Genomic DNA, 24439 nt, shown 5'->3' with positions numbered 1-24439 from the left:
TTGTAATTGTTATTATGTAAAATACAGTCTTGAAACTTGGTACATACGTATTATTTCGTGAATGGAATCGGTTGCTGTAACTAGAACTTTCTATAAGTAATGCAAATGAAACTTAATCTACCATGAATAAGGAATTTTTAGTTCAAAATCTTGTTTTTAACAAATAACCTGAAAACTAATTGAGGTAGCTTGTTGGTGCTACATACATAAGTTTTTTACATCCATCTGAGGTTACATACGAATTTTCATCTTCCTAAGTACAACATTTAGCGCCTTCAATTTTTCATAACAACACCGATTGTAACCAAAATATTGCTCTGATCTAGTTGAGGATCGTTAAGTATTAATTTTGACATATTCTGACGAATATTTAGCTACCTAATTTTATTATTTAGCGCTTCTTATTTTTATCTTATGTTCATTTGATCATTTCTGAGACCTTACAATGCTAACATCAATGTATGGAATTATACACTGACGAAGTTTGGAAGAGTTATTTTTATTTTTAACTTCACTGTTAAATAAAGGTGGAATCCTTTGTATGTTAAGCACAGGCACGTTATGCTGACTTGGCGCTGGCATTAGTGAACTAGGGTAAGAGCCGGCCCACTCGCTCGCCTCTGTACTTCTTACAATGATACAGCGCTTGTTTCGCCTCTAGGTCTCATGCTAGTGGTGTAGATCAACATCTGCAGAATGAATTAGAATCAGGATACCAGGTCACCAATTTTCTTGAACATAATGAAGGTCTGGGTCAAGCGACAGAGGATTTAGGTTCATTCTATAAAAACTTCACCAACGAAGACACTGTGGTTATTGTAGGCGTTCTGGGCAGTAGTATTGGCAGAGATCTTGGGTGCGATACGGAGTGTGGCCTGTTATAGACTGTATCAGCATTGATACATACTGGTGTGGGGTTTGCATCTGTTCTGAGATACCATGACTGACCTCATGACCTCATTTGAACTCTTCTCTCAGGGTTAATATCGAGTTGGAACGGCTGTTTGGATCAGGTGCGGTATCACATATTAATGTGATCCCTGTTCATTCTCTCACTAGGTGGGACTATACTAGGCATGATATGGCACGTCAAGTGGAGACGGAAAGGTAAACAGGCTGTCTAATAGCATGAAATTTTATAGGGTGGGGGGGGGGGGGGAGGGGGCGGAGGAATGTCATGTGTGCTAAATATCATTGGTGACAGTTTTATAAGATAGATAGGCCAGAAAGAAGTCAAGTTCTAAGAGACATCATGATTGAAATGTACCTTCACTTTAAGAAAGAAATTTTACAGCATAATTCCGCCACATTGAATTAACAAACACAACTATTGGTTAAAAATTTTCATCAATCAGCAGAAATGTTATTTTCATCCAGTTTTATTTCAATCAGAGTTAAATTCCAGCTACCTTCAGTACATCAAAATATTCGAGGGCTAAGAAGTAAAATTAATGAACTGCTTATCTGCAGTGATGAGTTAGAATTATCCAATCAGTTGAAACAATCGGTCTCTCTGAACATTATGTGACTACTGGTACAGATACGTTAAGCACTGCAGGATTTAGTTTAGCTTCTCACGTTTGTAGGACAGAAATCGAGAACGGAGGAGTTGCCATAAATTTAAAAACGTAGACATTCATAAAATTTTTCCTAGAGCAGCATATGGAAGTTAGTGCAACAGAAGATGAATTTCATAATATATCATTTGTAATAAGAAATGTACACAGAGTACCAGCAAGAAATTTTAATCTGTTCATCATTTTGAAGCTCTATTGATCTATTTAACAGCAGAAAAAAAAGCAATTATCGGTTGCTGGTGATTTTAATGCAGATGTTTTTGAAGACTATTCCAGTAAGAACTTATTGCAGTCAGAATCATTGTTATTCAACATAATTCATATTGTTAACTTCCCAAATAGAATAGGTAAGGGCTGAAAGACTGCTATTGATACCATCTTCATGGAAATACGTAACGAACAACGTTACATTATGAAACAAATAATAAGTAGCCTATGAGACCATGAAATGCAGTCCCTTTTTCTAAGTGTTAATACTGATCCGGATATAAAATCTGCTATATATGAGTTCAAGTGAGTACTCAGTAAGGCTAAAATTGATTGTTTGAGGAAACTCCTCAAAGACATGTTGGAGTGGTGTGTCCTTAACTTACTTGAAACCTGTTTCCCCCAAAACTAACCCAGATTAGACCAAATTCTGCAAAAAAGCTGTGGTTTGCTCAAGGAATAAGTATATCCTGTAAGACAAAAAGGGAACTATATCTGTCTGTCAGAAACAGCTCTGATGTAAATGCTGTAGATCATTACAAGTCAAACTACCAAATATTGAACACAGTAATATGGACATCAAAGCAAATGCGTTGTTAGAACAGGATACTCACACCGGATAACAAAATAAAAACAGTATGGGATACAGTGAAGGAAGAGACAGACAGAACCATAGATGAAAAGTAACAAACGTGTGCAGTGTTGTAGAACTTTCCAGTAAGCAAAGATGGGGTTGTCAGATTCAGTACACGCTGCCACAGAGTGTCACAGACCAATTGCTGCAAATAACTAGAAGAATATGAGTACGAAACTAACAACACCAGTAGAAGTAATGTTCACTATAGAATCCTTAAAATCATACATTTCTAGTGGCTATGATGATATATCAACAAAGTTGATTAAAAATGTGCCTTAGAGTTTAGTGAAATTTTAAGTTATTAATGTAACCAGTCTTTTATCAGTAGAACGTTCCTGAATAGTTGAAATATCCTGAAGTTAAGCCTTTGTATAAGAAAGGAGACAAAGAAATTCATTGACACTTCCATCCAATTTCACTTTTACCTGCATCCTCCAAAATTCTATAAGAGATAATATACAGTCGTCTTCTTAACCATCTGACTGCAAATAAAATGTTATCCAAGTTACTATTCGGATTTCTAAAGCGTTCTGATATTGAGAAGGTCATCTACATTCTGATATTGAGAAGGCTATCTACACATACAATGATAATGTACTTAATTCATTAAACAATAAATTACTGGCTACTGGTATATTTTATGATCTGTCAAAGGCATTTGACTGTGTAAATCACAATATCCTTTTAAGTAAATTAGAATATTGTATTGTAACAGGACATTCTGAAAAATGGTTCAAATAGTATATCCCTGACAGAAAAGAAAGGATGTCAGTGGGAAAGAGAGATGTATGAAGCTATAAGGCATCACCCAGCTGGGAACCTATGACATGTGGTGCTCCCCAAGGTTCCATATTACGACTCTTACTTTTCCTTGTGTACATCAATGACCTTTCGTCAGTAACATTACCCTGATGCCAAATCTGTTTTGTTTGCACGTCAAATAAACACTCTAAAATAGGGTATGAAGTATAGTCTTAGGATGAAATTTTCATGCACGTTAATAAATGGTTTCTAACCAATTCTTAATAACTAAACCTTGAAAAAACATACTATATGCAGTTCAGAACATTTAAAAAATTTCCTGGAAATATACGCCCAAATTGTGCCGACAAACAGATAGAAGAAGTTGACAGTGTTAAATTCTTGGGGTTACAGCTTGATAATAAATTTAACTGGTAGGAGCACACTACAGAATTGCTATGCAGATCTTGCAAGACATAAAATTAAAAAAGCTAGCGTACTATGCTCACTTTCATTCTGTAAAGTCATACGGGATTATTTTCTGGGGTAATGCATCAAGCCAAGATAAAGTTTTCGAAGCCTAGAAGCGTGTGGTACGAATTATTTGAGGTCTGAACTCAAGAACGTCCTAATTAGGGCTGTTTCAGGACCTGGGATACTAACTACTTCCTGCCAATATATTTATTCCTTAATGAAATTTGTCATTAAAAATAAATATTTTTTCCAAACCAGTAGGTCAGTTCATGGAAACAATACAATAAATAAGAATAAGTTTTAGAAACATTTAAAGTCACTTACTTTAGCTCAATTTTCAATAACATGCTAGCAACCATAAAAAGTGTAACTAATAATAAAGTTCAGTTTGAGAAGAGTCTAAACGATTTATTGGTGGCCAACTCCTTCTACTCCATTAGTGAATTCCTTAGCAGAACCGATTGATGTGTGTATGTTATTAATAGTATCATCTAATCTGAATACTGCGTGCAACCTGACTTCTGTACAAATTTTGTGCTGTAATGCAGTTCTGTAAAGTGATTTACGTTTTATTTTGTTTTTATTTGATGACAAGTGGCTGCAATAGTCTAAGAACTATCATATGCAAATAAGAGCATGTAATATTCTGTGACAAGTTTTATATCCATTTTAATTATTTTTTTTAACATCCACACGGGCAATTTCATTTGAAACCTATGGAAGCATACCTGTTCTTCTTTTCTTCCAAATATTTATTGTGTATCCAGGTTTTCTCACATGTTCCACATCCCGGAGGATCTCCCCACTATGGATCAATTGGAATGAAAAATACATCTAATTTTATCTAATCATGACCCTGACCAATGCAGAAGCTGGTCAATAAGCTGGCCCTTGCTTGGGAACTGTTTGCCGAGGCTACTCTTGCATGAGGCCAGAATTCGGCAGCAGCAGGCAACGGTCGTCTCCGCCGCGGGCCCCCGCTGCCCCCCTCAGCTCCCTAACTCGCCCCACCCCCGCTTCCCCACACCAATACGCCGCCGTTGCCTACTCAGCTTCCGAAATCCCCTCCCCCCACACATACAAACGCTCTCACAAATTCAATCACGCGTAAGCCCCTAATCCGCCGCTACGCGCAACGCCTGCTGACCGGAGAAGCCAGGTTCCCCCTTGAGTCAGGTGTTTGGGCGTGTACACGGCACGTCCTAACTCTCGCTAGCAATCGGGACCGTGAATACAAGATGTGGGTTCGATACATGGATTGTTCTTGCTTTCCACTGAAGGCTATCGTAACAAAAATAATATTATTATCCTTGTTCACTAAAAGTTTTGCTTGCCGTCGCTGTATGTATAAGTTACGTAAACTTTCAACATAGGAATTCGTAAGCTCTGAACATAAGAATTGGACTGCGAGAATGTGTCGCAAAACCGGATTATGAGAAAGTAACTTGAAAGTGCCTCTCTGGTTTCCTGTCTGCTCAAACGTACTGTCTGAATTCAAAGCTGTAAGTCATCAAACTTTAAAACTGATAACTTTGCCTTGGAGAAACTAAGTGCTCCCTTTCTTTTATATATATATATTTTTATTTTGGTGTACGTGTTGCACAATAGGAACGCCATGACTTTGCTCTTATCCTGTAAGCGTGTCGCATTTTCTGAGCTACAAATAACTACTCAGATGACTGTGGGGCAATGAGCTCTTTTTTTTAAAAAAGAAAATCATACTCTCTTCATAACGAATCTGAATAATTCAAAATGGTAACTCATATTTTGGCATGGACTTTGGATGCGGACAATGACTTGGGATAAATTATAACGTCAAATGTAATTAATTTTCTGCTTAAAAAAGTTCTGTATTGAAAAATTATCTCTTCTTTGCTTCACAAACATTAATACAAAAAAATTATATTTCTTAAATGGACAAACGTAAGTAATCTGTAACATCAGATGAGATCTTCTTAGAAATTACATTAAATATTCAAGAGTTATTCTTACCCCCAAATTCAAATTCAATGTTATGCGTTGCAGTTTTTTTTTTTTTTTTTTTTTTTTTTTTTTTTTTTTTTTTTTTTTTTTTACCCAAGTCTTCAGATGTCTGAACCAAGAATGCCAAGAATGCGTAACTACAAGCTGCCGCACCGCAGTGAAGCACAAAATCTTAAACCAATTACCTTAAATTAAGTCCTCTTCTATTACTCATCAAAATAATCACAATAAAATATTCTTTTCAAAATGCTTCAATCTCTTTCCTCGTCCTAAACAATTAATCAGTAAATCAACAGGTTCCACCTCCTTAGAATATAATTGAAACCGTACCACTTGGGCTATATCGTACTCCAACTCCGACCACTGTGTTTCATCATCTCACGATTAACAATGCGCATCGTCTCCCGCGCAACTTGCACAGCAGAAATGATCCTGAGAAGATTGCAGGGGACACAGTATCTCTGATGACACTGCACGCTTATAATTTCAAACAGTACAAAGTTTGTTACGCGTTCATATTATTAGCCGCCTATCACAACCCCACGGCCTCCCCGACCAGAATTTTGCAGAGTGAGATTTGTAATTGACTAAAATTAATCTACAAATTCTCTACCTAAGTTAAAAATTTCTTGTTAAGTACTCCAATGATGATGAAAACATACATAATTCAATAACAATATTGATTAGAAAAGGAATAAACCGTTATGCACAGGCGCACAAACATAGTCGTAAATATCAGTGCCCATGCTACACAAGTTAACAAATGTGAAAGTCTTTATGAGAAAAAAATTGCCAGATTTAATATTTTATCTGTTCTTGTCGTATAGTTCCTACTAATTTGTTTTCACAACAATAGTTGCTTCAAGAAAAGCGCACTGCATGCAGTCTGTAAAATTTCTTGCTAAAAATTTCGTTTCGCCACATATGTTAGATTTTCACTACACAAGTATTTGCACTGTCTTGGATAAAGAGCACTGTCAGCGGTAAAATATCTGCAATAGAATTCGGCAATATCATGACTGTACACAGTACAGTACCGAAGTCTTGTAGAATCGTTTTTAGGAGTGACCGTTGTCGAAGACTCGGTGTAAGAGACAAATTTCTTTCATTCCACTGACGTCGACAACTATAGCTCAAGCAGATTAGATCGTGTGTGAGTAGACCAGTAGCAGACTCCGGGGAAACTGTGTTAAATTCTTCGCTCACAATTCAAAGCCAAAGATATCTCACAACCATTGTGCTCAGCGTAAAGTTGCATATTTGACACAAAAGTGTTTTTTTCAGTGCAACTGAAGAGAGCTGTGCTTTCACTGTTGTAAAGTCGTAGGTTTTTTTGCTTAGACCGATCACAGTGCAAGTGCCCAAGCATAAATCTCAATTATATGTGCAATCAAAGAATTACATAGAGCTAAATGTTGTAACATATTTCATACGTGAGCAAACGTAAACGCTACATTTATTCTCGAAATTTGTGGTAAGGTCTTATGGGACCAAACTGCTGAGGTCATCGGTCCCTAAGCTTACGCACTACTTAATGTAACTTACGCTAAGGACAACACGTACCCCCAAGCCCGAGGGAGGATTCGAACCTTCGAAGGGGGGAACAAGACGGACCGTAACAAGGAGCCCCTGATCACGCGGCTACACCCTGCGGCATAAAAGTTACAGAATCAGTCAACAGTGCTTAGTCAGAGTTTTACAAATCCTCACTTTAAACAAATGACACAATCTTACATGTAACACACAATAAAAAAATTGAAGTTCGTCCCTTATCTATAAAATAAAATACTGTCAATGAATCAGCATTAACATACAATGACATCATCGGTGAGAATCCATGTGACAGATATCAGTTACAAAAGAATGTACCTGCCTTATACAGTCATGAATTAATGTTTTTCTGCTTAAAACTATCTTAGATACTTCGAAACACATCTACAATAATTGTATCTAAGAAATTCTACTTCCTGAGAATTTAACGAGCTCGTCTAACTACTGGGAAGGAAAGTAGGTGAGAAAGGAGAAAAAGGGTTCATGCAGTTGTGCACAGCATGCTATCTGTCTCTGTTGAAAGAAATATGTTGTTACAGAGTCAGTAGTCAGTCTGACAAACATAACCTAAGTTAAATTTGTGGCTGCCAGGGTATCTAATCTACATAATACTGACTAAGAAATCTTATCTAAGCAGCATTTGCTTAATGTACTTCAATTATAAGTCAGGTAGAGGGTAAACAATAAGCAGGTGGTGTACGAAGATTACTGCTAAACATCATAGAATAAACTGAAATAAGTGAAACAAAGCGGTGTTGACCTGCTGAGAAAAACAACTGTAGAGTTAGGAACATGAACACAATTTGAATCCCTCGTAACTAGAGTGAACGACCAGTTACCTACAGGCAAAAAAATTCGTTTGGAACATCAAGGCAAATCTGATGTCGTATCCTCTCCGCAGCCTTGTCAACAACTACTTTCTCATTGCATACGAAATCCCTTTCTCAGGAAAAGAAAAAAAATAATTTAACTGTATCAAAGTAAAGTCTCCATAACATCATGTCGTGTCTGATTCATAAGTGTCGGCATAATTGTTCTCTGACTGTCGGTATGGACGTAAGTGTCCTGTATCATTGCATCTAAACAAAGTTTCCTCTTATTACCAACTATATGAGCCGAAATAAGGTTAATGTTGTCTGCTGACTTTTGCACATCATCTTTATGATAGTTGATTATGGTACACGGCCTAGTATTTCCAGTATCGCGTGGCATTTTAGCAAACACAGCAATACATTGATCAGATCAAAATTATAACAGTTGTCCTCTCTAATAGTTGGCGAGAAATACAATTTTTAGTCACTAGCGCAGCGGTATAACACAATTATGAATAATGTAGGAGAAGAGCAGTGCACTTAATTGAATTGAAACAACAGCTCCCTGACGACATGTCCTTGCAGAATGGTTGGCAAATGAAACTTACATATACTTCTTGCTGACATCAGTTACTTCCAAGCTAACGAAAACTTTCAACACAGGAATTCGTAAACATTGATATAAGAATTCGAACGCTAGAAATCAGACTGCGAGAAATTAAACTGAAAGTGCCTAACTGGTTCCCCGTCTGTTTGAACATTCATCATGGCAAGAATACTGTATGAATTCAACACTGAGAATCACTAAACTTTTAAACCGATAAACTGGCCCTGCAAAAAACTCAGTGTTCCCCTTTCTATTATTTAATTTAGGTTTTCCTGTTGCAGAATGGAAACATTACACTGCATTTGCCTGTTGAGATGAGCCTGGTGCAATGAGCTCTCTTTAAAAAAAAAAACCGAAGCATACTTGGTTCTGCTCTTCTCTTACTCATCAAAATAATCGTAATGAAATATCATTCTCAAAGTACTTCAATCTATTTCCTCGTTTAAAATGATGGATAGGTAAATCAACATACACTCCTGGAAATGGAAAAAAGAACACATTGACACCGGTGTGTCAGACCCACCATACTTGCTCCGGACACTGCGAGAGGGCTGTACAAGCAATGATCACACGCACGGCACAGCGGACACACCAGGAACCGCGGTGTTGGCCATCGAATGGCGCTAGCTGCGCAGCATTTGTGCACCGCCGCCGTCAGTGTCAGCCAGTTTGCCGTGGCATACGGAGCTCCATCGCAGTCTTCAAGACTGGTAGCATGCCGCGAGAGCGTGGACGTGAACCGTATGTGCAGTTGACGGACTTTAAGCGAGGGCGTATAGTGGGCATGCGGGAGGCCGGGTGGACGTACCGCCGAATTGCTCAACACGTGGGGCGTGAGGTCTCCACAGTACATCGATGTTGTCGCCAGTGGTCGGCGGAAGGTGCACGTGCCCGTCGACCTGGGACCGGACCGCAGCGACGCACGGATGCACGCCAGGACCGTAGGATCCTACGCAGTGCCGTAGGGAACCGCACCGCCACTTCCCAGCAAATTAGGGACACTGTTGCTCCTGGGGTATCGGCGAGGACCATTCGCAACCGTCTCCATGAAGCTGGGCTACGGTCCCGCACACCGTTAGGCCGTCTTCCGCTCACGCCCCAACATCGTGCAGCCCGCCTCCAGTGGTGTCGCGACAGGCGTGAATGGAGGGACGAATGGAGGCGTGTCGTCTTCAGCGATGAGAGTCGCTTCTGCTTTGGTGCCAATGATGGTCGTATGCGTGTTTGGCGCCGTGCAGGTGAGCGCCACAATCAGGACTGCATACGACCGAGGCACACAGGGCCAACACCCGGCATCATGGTGTGGGGAGCGATCTCCTACACTGGCCGTACACCACTGGTGATCGTCGAGGGGACGCTGAATAGTGCACGGTACATCCAAACCGTCATCGAACCCATCGTTCTACCATTCCTAGACCGGCAAGGGAACTTGCTGTTCCAACAGGACAATGCACGTCCGCATGTATCCCGTGCCACCCAACGTGCTCTAGAAGGTGTAAGTCAACTACCCTGGCCAGCAAGATCTCTGGATCTGTCCCCGCATTGAGCATGTTTGGGACTGGATGAAGCGTCGTCTCACGCGGTCTGCACGTCCAGCACGAACGCTGGTCCAACTGAGGCGCCAGGTGGAAATGGCATGGCAAGCCGTTCCACAGGACTACATCCAGCATCTCTACGATCGTCTCCATGGGAGAATAGCAGCCTGCATTGCTGCGAACGGTGGATATACATTGTACTAGTGCCGACATTGTGCATGCTCTGTTGCCTGTGTCTATGTGCCTGTGGTTCTGTCAGTGTGATCATGTGATGTATCTGACCCCAGGAATGTGTCAATAAAGTTTCCCCTTCCTGGGACAATGAATTCACGGTGTTCTTATTTCAATTTCCAGGAGTGTATTCCACTTCCTCAGAATATAACTGCAGCCGTATGCCGTACTTCAGCTTCGACCACTGTCTCTCCTCATCTTACGATAAACAGTGCACATCATCTCCCGCGCATCTTGCAAAGCAAAGAGTGTCCAGGCAAGCCTCCAGGCGACACGGCATCTGTTGACACTGCGCGCTTGTAATTTCAAACAATACAAAGGCGCTTACGTGTTCGAGACATTCATGTACTAGAGAAACGCCGATGATATCATCTACGGCCCCCTACCACCATTTTGGTTATCTCTTACAGAGGGAGTAGTTCGTGTGGTCTATACGGACAAGCCGAAATCCCTTAGGGCCAGTTGCTTAACAGCACGTTGTTTCACTTTTGGAACGAAATACAGCAGCTGCTCTACGTGACTTGGTGTCGACAAGACTTTGGTCAGTTTCCGGTTGTGTGTTGCACCAGATTATTACCCACAGGTCACGCAATTATCGTAAATTACGAGCCATTAGTATGTGGGCGTGGAGCTGGTTTCAGTTGGTGACCGAGAATGGTTTCCTCGGGTTCAGTTGAGATGAATCTGTAACCTAAGATATCAACGCGACTTCAGTATCATGCTTCTCAAACCACTGTGGCAGAATTCAGAGTTTATAACACAGACATTTGACCATATGCAGATCAGTCATTCGCCTCGATGACGGCGTACCCGGACACCACCAATCGGATAGGTACCGACTGTGCGCGAAATGGTTTCTGTGCGCGAAATGGTTTACTTTTGCCAGTTTCACGAAGTGAGATTCAGATTCTCATTGATTCTTGGCAACAAAAAGCTGACAAACTCGATGAGATTGTTGATTTCATTCCTCTGCAGACTAAGAGCTATAAGCTGTCAAAGAGGTAACAAAAACAACGATACCCAGAGGACACAGGAAACACTACATCTACATCTACATTTATACTCCGCAAGTCACCCAACGGTGTGTGGCGGAGGGCACTTTACGTGCCACTGGACATCCCAGGATGGTCGTATGAATGTGATGAGCTTGAGGAGTAATATCAACTTACACTTTCAAATAAAACAGCAGACTAACTTCTTCAAGCTCTGAATGACCGCAGAAGAGGGAAATGGCAAGAAGCTGCAGGGAGCCTCAACTCCGCCCATTAGAGTCGTAAAGCGTGGGAGCTAATGAAGAAACTGGATGCACATTGTAGCCCTGAGAGATCCCAACACAACATCGCACCAAACGAAGTCGCGACACGCTTGTTCCAGAGCTCTAAATCAGGTATGAACAAGAGCAGCATTAGACTTGGGAAGACACAGTTACGATCTAAGCGCTCTCAGCGAGTCCCCCATGCAAAGTTCTCACACGAGTTCACAACCGATGAGCTGATAGACATTTTGACAAGTTTACGTACAAATAAGGCGACTGGTTTCGACGAAATGTATCCAGAGTTCCTGAAAAATGCGGGTCCGAAAAATAAACCGTGGCTGTTACAGCTATGTAACGTGACACTGTTAACCGGGAATTTGACATCACAATTTAGGGCTGCAAAGGTAATAGCAGCCAAAAAATCTGGTAAAGATGGCAGCGAAGAATCACATTAAAGACATGTACTACTACTTAGTGTAGTTTATAAACTTACAACACTAGCGTGTGTGTCACTCTTCACTAACAACCGAACCTTAAGTCCTGTCACGGGAAAAGCCACATACAACACTAACGTGCAGTGAAACACGCTAATATTACCCTCTGAGAGGATTTCGAAATTTGACAGCGCATGTGTCTAATGGACAAAGGTATCGGACTATAATTTTGAATATGATGAAATTAACAGAAAAACCAAACGGACTTTAACTTTCGTGGTTAGTGAAAGGTAACATCGTAAGTGAATGAAAAAAAGACTGGTTGCCAACACAGTAGGGCACATTAATTAGGAAATATATATTTGAGAAAGTTGAATATTGGTTATTGAAGTTGCCTTCGTTGAGATTTCCCTTTGAATAGCAAACAGGATACAAACTGAACAGTGCACTCTGCACTGTGTGTAGCATCAGTTACGAATAACATACAAGTGAACTGCAGGAAGCAAATATGCAACAAGCTTATACTAACGACTCCTACACTCAAGAGCTTTACCTAATCAAAGCCAGTGGCCACGCAGAGTGGCCGCACGGTTTGAGGCGCCTTGCACGGATTTCGTGGCCCCTCCCGCCGGAGGTTCGAGTCCTCCCTCGGGCATGGGTGTGTGTGTTGTTCTTAGCAAAAGATAATTGAAGTAGTGTGTAAGTCTAGGGACCGGTGACCTCAGCAGTTTGGTCCCTTAGGAATTCACTCACACACACACACACACACACACACACACACACACACACACAAAAACACACTTAGTCAACTACTGAAATGTTACTGCATGAAGTGCAGAACTAAGTTTGGACATAAGGGGCTTTTATCTTAACTGACATGAAAAAACAAATAAAAATGAATAACATCATAAATACATTGTTTATACTCCTCTACATGCATCAGTATTGCCTAGCAACAGTAATAGTTCATTTTATTTTCTAATAGGTGGGTAATATGATGATCACCCATAAACTAGTATAGTTTCACTAGTCAAGCTCTCTGATTATTACAGTAGAAAAGACTAATTCAAAAATCAAATCATTCACTTCACTTGGAGTAGTTCATAATTTATTTTGCAAGACAATAAAATACAACACTGGGTTTAATTAACTTCAAAAAGGAACCATTCATGATAGAAATCACACTATTTTCAAATGAGCTTAACTTATTTCCGTTTATACCACCTGTGAAGCAGGTATTCTAGACAATAATATTTACAGAATCTTGCAGTGTAAGCCTACAAAACGATATTTTGTAATAAACTAAGGATACTTTAACAAAAGCCTATCCAACTTTACTTTTGTAGTTTTAACTTGAACTTTTACTACTCCTCTTATATTAGACAAAAAATCACTTTTAAACATTTGAATGCAAGAATTGTTCATTTAAATCAGGATACTCGGTTTTAGTAACACTGAGGTTCTGTACGTGATCAGGATAGAAAATATGGTTCCGGACACGGATTTATAATGTTGTGAGTATCATTAAAACCACACACAAGTTAACTGGTCCATGCGCATACACATTACTGAATGTATGAAGCTAGTGAAGCAGTGGCGAAGTTTTGGCGGCAAGCGACTTGGAAGCTAACTTTACTCACGGCTCTTGATGTTCGAATGCTCTATAAAATCTGTTCTTCGCGTCGGATTTTCAACATATTAGAGCCATTCCTTTATGCCGAGAATACCAAATAATAGCCAGAACCACATCCGAGGCAAATACTTCGTAAAGTAGCACCGGCCAGAGTGGCCGAGCGGTTCTGGGCGCTACAGTTTGGAACGGCGCGACCGCTACGGTCGCAGGTTCGAATCCTGCTTCGGGCATGGATGTGTGTGATGTCCTTAGGTTAGTTTGGTTTAAGTAGTTTTATGTTCTAGGGGACTGCTGACCCATAGTGCTCAGAACCATTTGAACCATTTGTAAAGCAGCTTCCAGTTGCCAGATCAGAATACACATTCCATAATTGCAGATACACAGTTACATAATAAAGCCTACTTCTAATCGATACAAACTACTAGAAAATATGTTGCTAAACCGAATTCAACCATTAATCGAGAGAGTAACTCCATTGCATCAATCCGGTTTTCGAAAGAATCGTAATTGTTGTTATCAGGTATTGGCACTAATACACTATGTGATCAAAAGTATACCGACACCGCCTAAAACATACGTTTTTCATATTAGGTGCATTGTGCTGACACCTACTGACAGGTACTCCATATCAGCGACCTTAGTAGTCATTAGACATCGTGAGAGAGCAGAATGAGACGCTCTGCAGAACTCACGGACTTCTAACGTGGTCATACGGCTGTACACGAGATTTCCACACTCCTAAACATCCGTAGGTCCACTGTTTTCTATGTGATAGTGAAGTTGAAACGTGAAGGGACACGTACAGCACAAAATTGCTATCCAGACCATCACACAGGATCCACTGCAAGTACTATGACAGTTAGACGGGAGGTGAGAGAACTAGGATTTCATGGTCGCGCGGCTACTCATAAGCCACACATCACGCCAGTAAACGCCTAACGACACCTTGCGTGGTGTAAGGAGCGTAAACATTGGACGATTGAACAGTGGAAAAATTTTGTGTGGAGTGACTAATCACGTTACACTATGTGGCGATCCGATGGTAGGGTGTGGGTAATGGCAAATGCCCGGTGAACGTGATCTGCCGGCGTGTGTAGTGCCAACAGTAAAATTCGGAGGTGGTGATGTTATGGTGTGGACGTCTTTTTGATGGAGAGAGCTTGCGCCCCTTGTTGTTTTGCTTGGCTCTATCACAGCGCAGGCCTACACTGATATTTTAATCCACTATTGAAGAGCAACTCGCAGATGGCGATTGCATCTTTCTTGTTCATAATGCCCAGCCTGTGGCAGAGTAGTTGCACGACAATAACATGCCTGTAATGAACTGGCCTACACAGAGTTCTGACCTGAATCCTATAGAACACCTTTGGGATGTTTTGGAACGCCGATTTCGTGCCAGGCCTCACCGACCGAAATTGATACCTCTTCTCGATGCAGCACTCCATGAATAATGGGCTGCCATTCCCCAAGAAACCTTCCAGCACCTGACTGAACGTATGCCTGCGAGAGTGGGGGTTGTCATCATGGCTAAGGGTGGGCCAACATCGTATTGAATTCCAGCATTACCGATGGTGGGCGCCGTAAACTTGTAAGTCATTTTCAGCTGGGTGTCCGGATACTTTTGATCACATAGTGTATGTTTCTTCGAAGCAGGGTACCAATGCAAATCAAAGACTGCAGTAGCATTTCTTGATCTTACGGCGGCATTTGGCACCGTATGGCGCAATGGCCTGTTACTTAAATGCCAACGCAGAAAACATACGAAATAAAAATACGGTAATTTAATTGATAGCAACATTCGATTTCAAGTATTCGTTGGAGACACAGGGAGCTGATGGCGAAGGCTGAATGACGGGCTACCGCAGCGCTCTGTGTTATCACCAACCCTTTTTATTTATACCAACGATACCAGAATTAATATTGTCTGAAAACAGGCTGGGTCAGAATCGAGTGTAAATGCAGATATTCTTCGCAATGTTACATTGGTATTACTTTACTCCACGGCAGTATATTGTGTTCCAGTATGAAAAAATATTGCGTGACGTCAAATTTCATCAAGCCATAAAAATAATCAGTGGCACTACCAAATCTACACCACTTCCATGGCTACATATATTATGTAATATTGCACCTCCATCAATAAGATGAGAAGCAGCGGCTATAAGAGTGTTCCAAAAGTGTTTCACTCACTTTTACATAATCAATTACAGAATAGAACTGCCAGAAGACTCAAATCTAGGAAACCACGCTGACCAACGGAAGATGCGCCTCTTGCATATGATGTTTGCCAAGAACGGAAAGAGGTTTGATAGGAGTTTCCTCCGACTAATTCTCATGTTATAACTCACGCTAACAAACGTGTCAATAGATTTGGTCTTCCCAGAAAACTGTGGACACCCCGGAAACGATTCCATACAAAACATGGAAGATGTGGTGCCTGTTGTTTCAATGAGGCTTCAAAGATGCCCCGGCGTGTGACTGCGGTGATCTAGTGAAAACTAAGGAGCACCTGATTGAAGAGTGTATACAACGAAAATTTCCCGGTGGACTCAGAAAGCTGTATTTAGTGACACAAAGAGCTATAGAATGGTTCAGATACCTACATATCCAGTTATAATATTTTCTTTGGATTTGTTTGTTTGCTTGTTTACATTACGTATATTTTTCTGTATATTTAACCTTTTATACATAAAGTCCTCAAATAAGACTGTAAAATCACCCTGTAAGCCATATGAGTAAATAAATAAATAAACACAACGAAAGAAAATAGTTTCCGCGTCTCTTTAAATGGCTTGAGATGTGGCTCATTATAGGTGTGAGTATTTTATTAAGCATTTCTAGCTTAGCAGTCATAGAGAGCTCTGTCTCTGAAAATAAGAAGGAAAATGCCGTAGTGCAAACTTAAATTGTGTTTTACTCCTCGCGCAGTTGATTTTACTCATAACCACTAGCACAGTTGACCTATTTCGAAATGTAAAGGCACGCGCAGTTTACTACCTCAAAAGCGGGTAAAATTTTGGGTATGCGGCCATCGACCTGGCGCAACAAGAAACGTGATTCATCTAATCAGATGACACGTTTCCAATGTTCCACGGTCGAAGCTCGATGATCCCGTGCAACAAAAAATCGTAGTTGATGTTACCGTTGGGTCAGCAATATTGCCTACAACAGCACTGTACTATGTCGTCAGACCTGTGACAGATTTGCGTTAATATGTGAACAAGTCTCCGACCGTCTCGTTGTATGATGACTTGCAACACCTTGTCGGCTAGTTGTTTCAACGGTCACCAACCACTTTCAACACATCCTCAGCTTCCTCGTTCCATTCCCAGGAACAGGGCCAGAACAATCTGCGCTTTATCGTTGCACTTATGTCAGTGCATTTCCCCATCTCGGGCCCATATTGTGGCTAGAATGGTTCCCCATTCGCGTCTGTTCCACCTATGTATTTTTCCAGACAGTAGTCAATCTCAGGGTTCAGTGGTCATAATGTTTTCGTTCATCAACGTAAATAAATTAACATACAAAATCAAGTAAATTACTTGCGTAACATAAACAGTTCATTATACCATAGTATAACTTCTTCTTAAGCATGATCACATAATGGGAAGGACATCGTATTGGAAGCCTCAAACTTTATCACATAACTGTACCCCAGTATGAGTTTCATAACATTACAGAAACATGAGCAAAACTCTAGCATTTCAAAATTATTATTCCCGTTCGGCATAGTAAAAGGGAGCAGAGTTTAGGTTTACTGTGTCAACGACGACGAGATTATTACAGCCGGAACACAAGTTCGAATTAAATAAGCATGAGGCAGGAAACTAACATTGACCTTCCCCTGAGGAGTTATCCCGATGGTAGCAATAAGAGTTAACCATGAAAAATCTAAATCTGGATGGACGGAAAGGGATTCGAATCCTGCTCCGTCCCAATGTGATTCTAGCGGCGCCAGCTCCAGTTCTCCAAGCCAGCAGTAAATTGCAGCTTGTGTGTTAGTTGCCGACCGCACCCCATTAGCTCCGACCGATACAAATCATCAGACACACTTGACCCCCGTTTCACGCAGTTGCACAAGGGCGTACACCACATGCAGTTTTCAGCCACCAACGCGCAAAATGATAACAGCTTAAAATAACAATAAAAAGGCAGCCACTGTATTTTTATTCACGTAATACCCTCTGTTATATGATTCGAGAAATAATTAACAGCTACCGTGAAATGCAACAAAGTTAGTTCCATGTAATAACTTTCATCCTTACGTAACGAAGTAACTTTTGTGTGAAACTTAGAGCGCGGAGCACCTGTACCATAACGTTTGCGCTACGTAAGAAAAGATTTTGCGACAACGTACAGAAGATATTTCCTTATTCCAGGTCTATAAAACATCACAAGGCAATATGTACGTATGATAATCACGTCGCCGGCCCTGGTGACCGAGCGGTTCTACGCGCTTCAGTCCGGAACCGCGTGACCGCTACGGTCGCAGGTTCGAATCCTACCTCGGGCATGGATGAGCGTGATGTCCTTACGTTGGTTAGGTTTAAGTAGTTCTAAGTTCTAGGGGCCTGATGACCTCAGAAGTTAAGTCTGATAGTGCTCAGAGCCGTTTTGATAATCACGTCAGTCACTCGCAAAGGGTCATAACCTCAATCAAAGCGTTTTCTTTTGAGTGTACAGTCGCTGACTGCGTCGGGTTTCAACATCAATTCATAATATTAATGTAACCACAATTCTGCTGGGGTTGTGAATATGTGAGGCGTTTTAGTTTTGGAAGTGGATCATTTTCTTGGAATTCCTGATGTTTGTTGAAGAGCTGATACAAAGTTCTGTTTAAGAGATACTTTCTTCGGTTAAATTTTTCACGGGTTCGTCGTTCTACGCCACGCTTTTGACACCTCTGTTTTGTCCGCAGCTCGTGGTCGTGCGGTAGCGTTCTCGCTTCCCACGCGCGGGTTCCCGGGTTCGATTCCTGGCGGGGTCAGGGATTTTCTCTGCCTAGTGATGACTGGGTGTTGTGTGCTGTCCTTCGGTTAGTTAGGTTTAAGTAGTTCTAGGGGACTGATGAGCATAGATGTTAAGTCCCAGAGTGCTCAGAGCCATTTTAAACATTTTTGAAACTCCTCTGTTGTTCTCATTTAAAATGCAGCTACAATCTGCTACGTACTTGACATGTAATATGTTTCACTTTTGAATAGCATTTTGCACAAATACTGTTTATTTCGGTACATATAAATTTTCCCTTCAGCACTTGTTCAGATGGAAAGTAATTGTGCATGGGCAACTAATAATTATTATTACAATATGTCCACTACAAGGTACCAACACCTAATGAGTTTGGTTACTAGGCCTATGCCTGCCACTTTGGTTCCCTTTTCTTTCTGCACCTATTAATTTCGTTCTTTATGTATACATACAGATGAGGGGAAAATGTGACTACGTTCAAAACCTTCCCTGCCCGACACCTCTCTTCACGAAACGGTACATGACTGTGATGGAAAAAACTGAGGGTGGACACACGATAAGGTGAATATACATCTGCTTCTACTTACATACATCGCAAGCCACCGTACGGTGCATGGCGGAGGGTATGTTATACCACTACTAGCCATTTCCTTCCTGTTCCACTCGCAAATAGAGCGCGGGAAAAACGGCTGTCTGTATGCCTCGGTACGAGCCCTATTTTCTCTCATCTTACATTTGTCGTCCGTACGCGAAATGTACGTTGGCTTCTGTAGGGTCGTTCTCCAGACAGTTTCAAATTTCGGTTCTCCAAACTTTGTCAGTAGCGTTCATCGAAAAGAACATTTCCCTCCCACCTGGGATTCCCGTTTGTGTTCCTGAACTATCTCCGTAGTACTTGCGAATTGATAGAACCTATCGCTAACAAATCTAGCAGCGAGTCTCTCAGTTGCTTCTATGTCTTTCTTTAATCCGTCTTGGTGGGGATCCTAACACTCGATCAGTACCCAAGAATGGGTTGCACTAGCGCTCTGTATGCGGTCTCGCTCCATTTCATATCGCTTTGCATCGTTACGCCTAGATATTTAATCGATCTGAAGGTGTCAAGTAGCACACGACTAATGTAACGCGATTGTTCTTCCTACCCATCTGCATTAACATACATATATCTACATTTAGAGCTAGCTACCTTCACTACACATACTAGAAATTTGATTTAAGTCATCTTCTATTGTCGTGCTGTCATTAACCGATCCCTTCCCATTTACCCCAGCATCTCAGAGTAGCACTTGCAACCTACGTCCTCAATTATTTGCTTGACGTATTCCTGTGGTGTCACCGCCAGAAACCACACTTGCTAGGTGGTAGTTTTAAATCGGCCGTGGTCCATTAGTACATGTCGGACCCGCGTGTCGCCACTGTGTGATCGCAGACCGAGCGCCACCACAAGGCAGGTCTCGAGAGACGGACTAGCACTCGCCCCAGTTATACGGACGACTTTGCTAGCGACTACATGGACGAAGCATTGCTCATTAGCTGAGCCAATAGTTAGAATAGCCTTCAGCTAAGTCAATGGCTACGACCTAGCAAGGCGCCATTAGTAACATTGCATGTATCTAAAGAGTCTCACTTGTATCGCCACAATCTCCAGATGTACCAAAAGGATGGATTAAAGTTAAGTATTCCAGAAGCTACGTACTTTTCTTTATAGCATTCATTACGTATCCTGTTTCAGACCTCACGCCCATCTGCGTGAGCGTAGCGTGTGCCTTTCTGCTTCCTCTCATTGTGTCTAGGCTGTCTTGTCTAGACACAACATTTTTTTTGGCGACGAGTCAACGGAAAGGGTCTAGTTCTTTCTAATTGCTTCCATTTACTTGTGTCATGGCTTCGCCAGATGTACTGTCCGAATTTTATCGCTTGCAGAATCAGCAGACGCAGGCGTTATTGGATGCCCTTGGGCAGCTCGTCCAGGGTCAACGTGCACTGCAAAACGATGCGGCTGCCGCCGCTCCACCGAAACCGCAGCCACAACTCGCAGTTCCACCGCCTTTTAAGCCGTTTGACCCAGCTATGGAAACATGGACGGAGTGGTCACGCCAGTTTGGATTTCATCTCGCCGCCTACAGAATTGAAGGTAACGAGCGGCAGCCTCATTTATTGTCGTGTGTAGGGGTGCAAACGTACCGTGTGATAGTGAAATTATTTCCCCGACGCGACGTAGCAACTCTGTCCTACGAAGAAATTTTGTCTGCTTTAGATGCCTATTTCAAAGAAACAGTTAATGTAGTTGCAAAAAGGTATACTTTCTTTCGTACAAAACGTACGGCCGGTCAAACTAATAGGGAGTGGGTTGCAACATTGCAAGGCCTTACAAGGGATTGTGCTTTTGAGTGTGAATGTGGACTCCCTTATTCAGATACTATGGTATGTGATGCAATAGCACAGAACGTTTCTGATGTTCGCATAAGGGAACAGATTTTGAAACCAGTCAATCCCTCCCTTCAACAAGTGATAGACATATTGGATAGACAAGACACGCTTGACTTTGCTCAGGAATCTTTTGCAACTTCGCCAGCCGTGTGTACCATTAACCGGCCCGCCGGGCGCGCTCCGCGGACCGGTAAACTGCCCTCGCGCACGTCCACGCAGCTGCCGCCACGCTCTAAACCAGGGGTGCCGCGCCAGCATACAAATGCAGTGAAATCATGCCCGCAGTGTGCTACTAGACATTCGCGTGAAAATTGCCCATCACGCCAAGCTATTTGCTTTTTCTGTAATAAGAAAGGACATGTTCAAAGTGTTTGCCAGAAAAAGCTCAGATCAGACAATCACAACCATTCCAGGCCCTTTGCTTCACGCCGGAATCGAACCAAGACTGCTCAGGCTCGTGACCCTTCGCCCATGGACATTCAGGTAGTTAATTCCACTTCGTCCAGTGCCATTGTCTCTAACAGTGACTGTGTTCGGCCCACAAATACTGTGCGTCGACGTTGCTGGAAATCACGTCAATTAGCGAGTGATGCTGTACCTGTATCAGTTCAAATTGCACAAGACAGTCGCTCTTGTCGTCAGCAGGACAAATGTGTTTTTTTTGCTTGTGACTTACCATATCTGGGACATGTCATAAATGCACAAGGCATACATCCGAGTCCAGAGCACCTCCGTGCCATACAAGACTTGCCTTCGCCGCAGAATATGAAGCACCTACAGAGTGTGTTGGGAAAAATTAACTATTATCATCGCTTTCTGCGCAATGCCCCTTCCATTTCAGTGCCGCTTCATCGCTTACGCCGTAAAGGTGTTCCGTTCGTCTGGGCGACGGACTGCGAACGCGCTTTTCGCCAGTTGAAATCGGCGTTGCATTCAAATACTTGCCTTACGCCATTTGATCCCCGGAAACCCCTTTTGTTGATGGTAGATGCATCGGATTTCGGGATCGGTGCTGTGCTTGCGCACAAAGATGGATCGCATGATCGCCCTATTGCCTTTGCGTCCAAATTGCTCTCGTCTGCGCAACGAAATTATTCACAGATAGAGAAAGAAGCTTTGGCTCTCGTATTTGGTGTTACTAAGTTTCATGATTTCTTGTATGGTCGTCACTTCACTACCGTCACAGACCACAAACCTTTGACATTGCTTTTTCATCCGAACAAGCCTGTACTTCCCCGTACAGCGCAGAAATTCATTCGCTGGTCTATTTTCCTCTCGCAGTACCGCTACGATATCTTGTATCGGTCCACTGCTCAGCACGGAAACGCCGATGCGTTGTCCCGTTTGCCTGTTGCTGAGGATAGAGCTTTCGATCCTTCCGAACTTGCTTGCATGTTCATTGATTCAGAAACCGATGACGTGGTCGAATCGTTTCCGATTGATTTTCGTCGTGTAGCTACAACCACAGCTGCTGACCCGGTTCTTGCTACCGTTTTGCGTTTGTTGCTACGCAATTGCCTTAGTCAAAGTCTCGGATCGAGGATCCGTTGGTTCGCAGATTTTTTGCTCACAAGGAGAGACTTTTTGTACGACGTGGTGTTTTGTTGTTGCGTTCTGATAATGATCAGTCCAGAGTCGTGGTCCCACGTTCGTTACAGTCCTCTGTTTTATGGCTTCTTCACCAAGGACATTGGGGTATAGTGCGAACGAAACAACTTGCTCGTCAGCACTGTACTTGGTTCGGAATCGATGCTGCGATTACGAATATGTGTTCTTCTTGCATGGCATGTGCCGAACAACAATCCGCACCGCCGCGGAAAGTCTTTGCATGGCCAAAAGCCACTTCCCCTTGGCAACGCTTGCACATCGATTTTGCTGGTCCATTCTGGAATGCTCGATGGTTGGTTCTGGTAGATGCCTTCAGTAATTTTCCTTTTGTTGTCCGGATGTCTTCCACGACATCAACTGCCACCATCCAAGCGTTGTCTGCTATCTTTTGCATTGAAGGTCTTCCACACACTATTGTTTCCGACAATGGCCCGCAATTAATGTCCGCAGAATTTCAGTCATTCTGCCAGGCCAATGGTATTCGACATCTGACATCCGCGCCGTTTTTGCCTCAGTCAAACGGTGCCGCTGAACGATTGGTCCGGACTTTCAAGTCGCAGATGTTGAAGTTGAAAGAGTCGCATTCTTGGGAGGACGCGTTGTTGCTCTTTTTGTCTTCGTATCGCTCTCAGCCCCGAGATGGTCGCTCGCCGGCTGAATTGCTCGACGGTCGTCCTCATCGAACCTTGATGTCTTTGCTGCATCCGCCGCATCAGGTTCCTGTGCAGCGGCAGACTTCTGCTTTTGCTCCAGGCGACGTTGTATTCTATCGCAACTATCGAGGTTCACGGCTTGGCTCGCAGGGCGCATTCGTCGCTGCCTCGGCCGCGCGATGTATTTGGTTTTGGGGCCTCTGGTGAGGTGCGTCGGCATCTCAATCAGCTGCGCCTCTGTCGTCGCACGGGTTCTGCCGCTCCCCGTCTGCTTTCAGCGACGGTGCCGTCCGGTCAGCGCCCTGGGGACCCATCTACTGGCTCGCCTCATCCCCAGGTGTTATCGACGATGCCTTCCATTTTGCCCCATGGCGACGCGCCACCGCCGCTTCCGCCGCCGCCGCCTGTCCTCCAGCCGGCGCCGCCCGCAGTGGACGCCTCGCTGCAGCCGCCAAGCGCCTCCCTGGGTCACGCGCCGCCGATCGCTTCCCGTGACCAGCTGTCCTCCGCCATGGAACTCTTGCCCGCTCCGGACCACATGACGTCTTCGCGCGTCGGGTACCCCGACGCAATGGAGGTCGACCCTTCGGCCCCTCCTGTCTCTTTACGGGCGCATACACCGCATGTTGACGTGCACCCTGGACTAGGTTTTCAGGCGTTTCCTAGATCCCCTCGGACCGAATGGCCGGGTGCGGGTGGCACAGCCTCGCCTGTTGTTAGGCTCCCCACCTCGTCGCATACGTCAACATGGGGTCCTCCCCACGGCGGGCGGAAGCCTTATAACACGACCGTTCGCCGATTTGCGGGGGAGGAATGTGGTGTCACCGCCAGAAACCACACTTGCTAGGTGGTAGTTTTAAATCGGCCGCGGTCCATTAGTACATGTCGGACCCGCGTGTCGCCACTGTGTGATCGCAGACCGAGCGCCACCACAAGGCAGGTCTCGAGATACGGACTAGCACTCGCCCCAGTTGTACGGACGACTTTGCTAGCGACTACATGGACGAAGCATTGCTCATTAGCCGAGCCAATAGTTAGAATAGCCTTCAGCAGAGTCAATGGCTACGACCTAGCAAGGCGCCATTAGTAACATTGCATGTATC

This window comes from Schistocerca americana, chromosome 3, assembly GCF_021461395.2.
Source record: "Schistocerca americana isolate TAMUIC-IGC-003095 chromosome 3, iqSchAmer2.1, whole genome shotgun sequence".
Taxonomy (NCBI): Eukaryota; Metazoa; Arthropoda; class Insecta; order Orthoptera; family Acrididae; genus Schistocerca; species Schistocerca americana.
The sequence above is the reverse complement of the archived record's forward strand: the minus strand, read 5'-3'. Positions refer to the sequence as shown.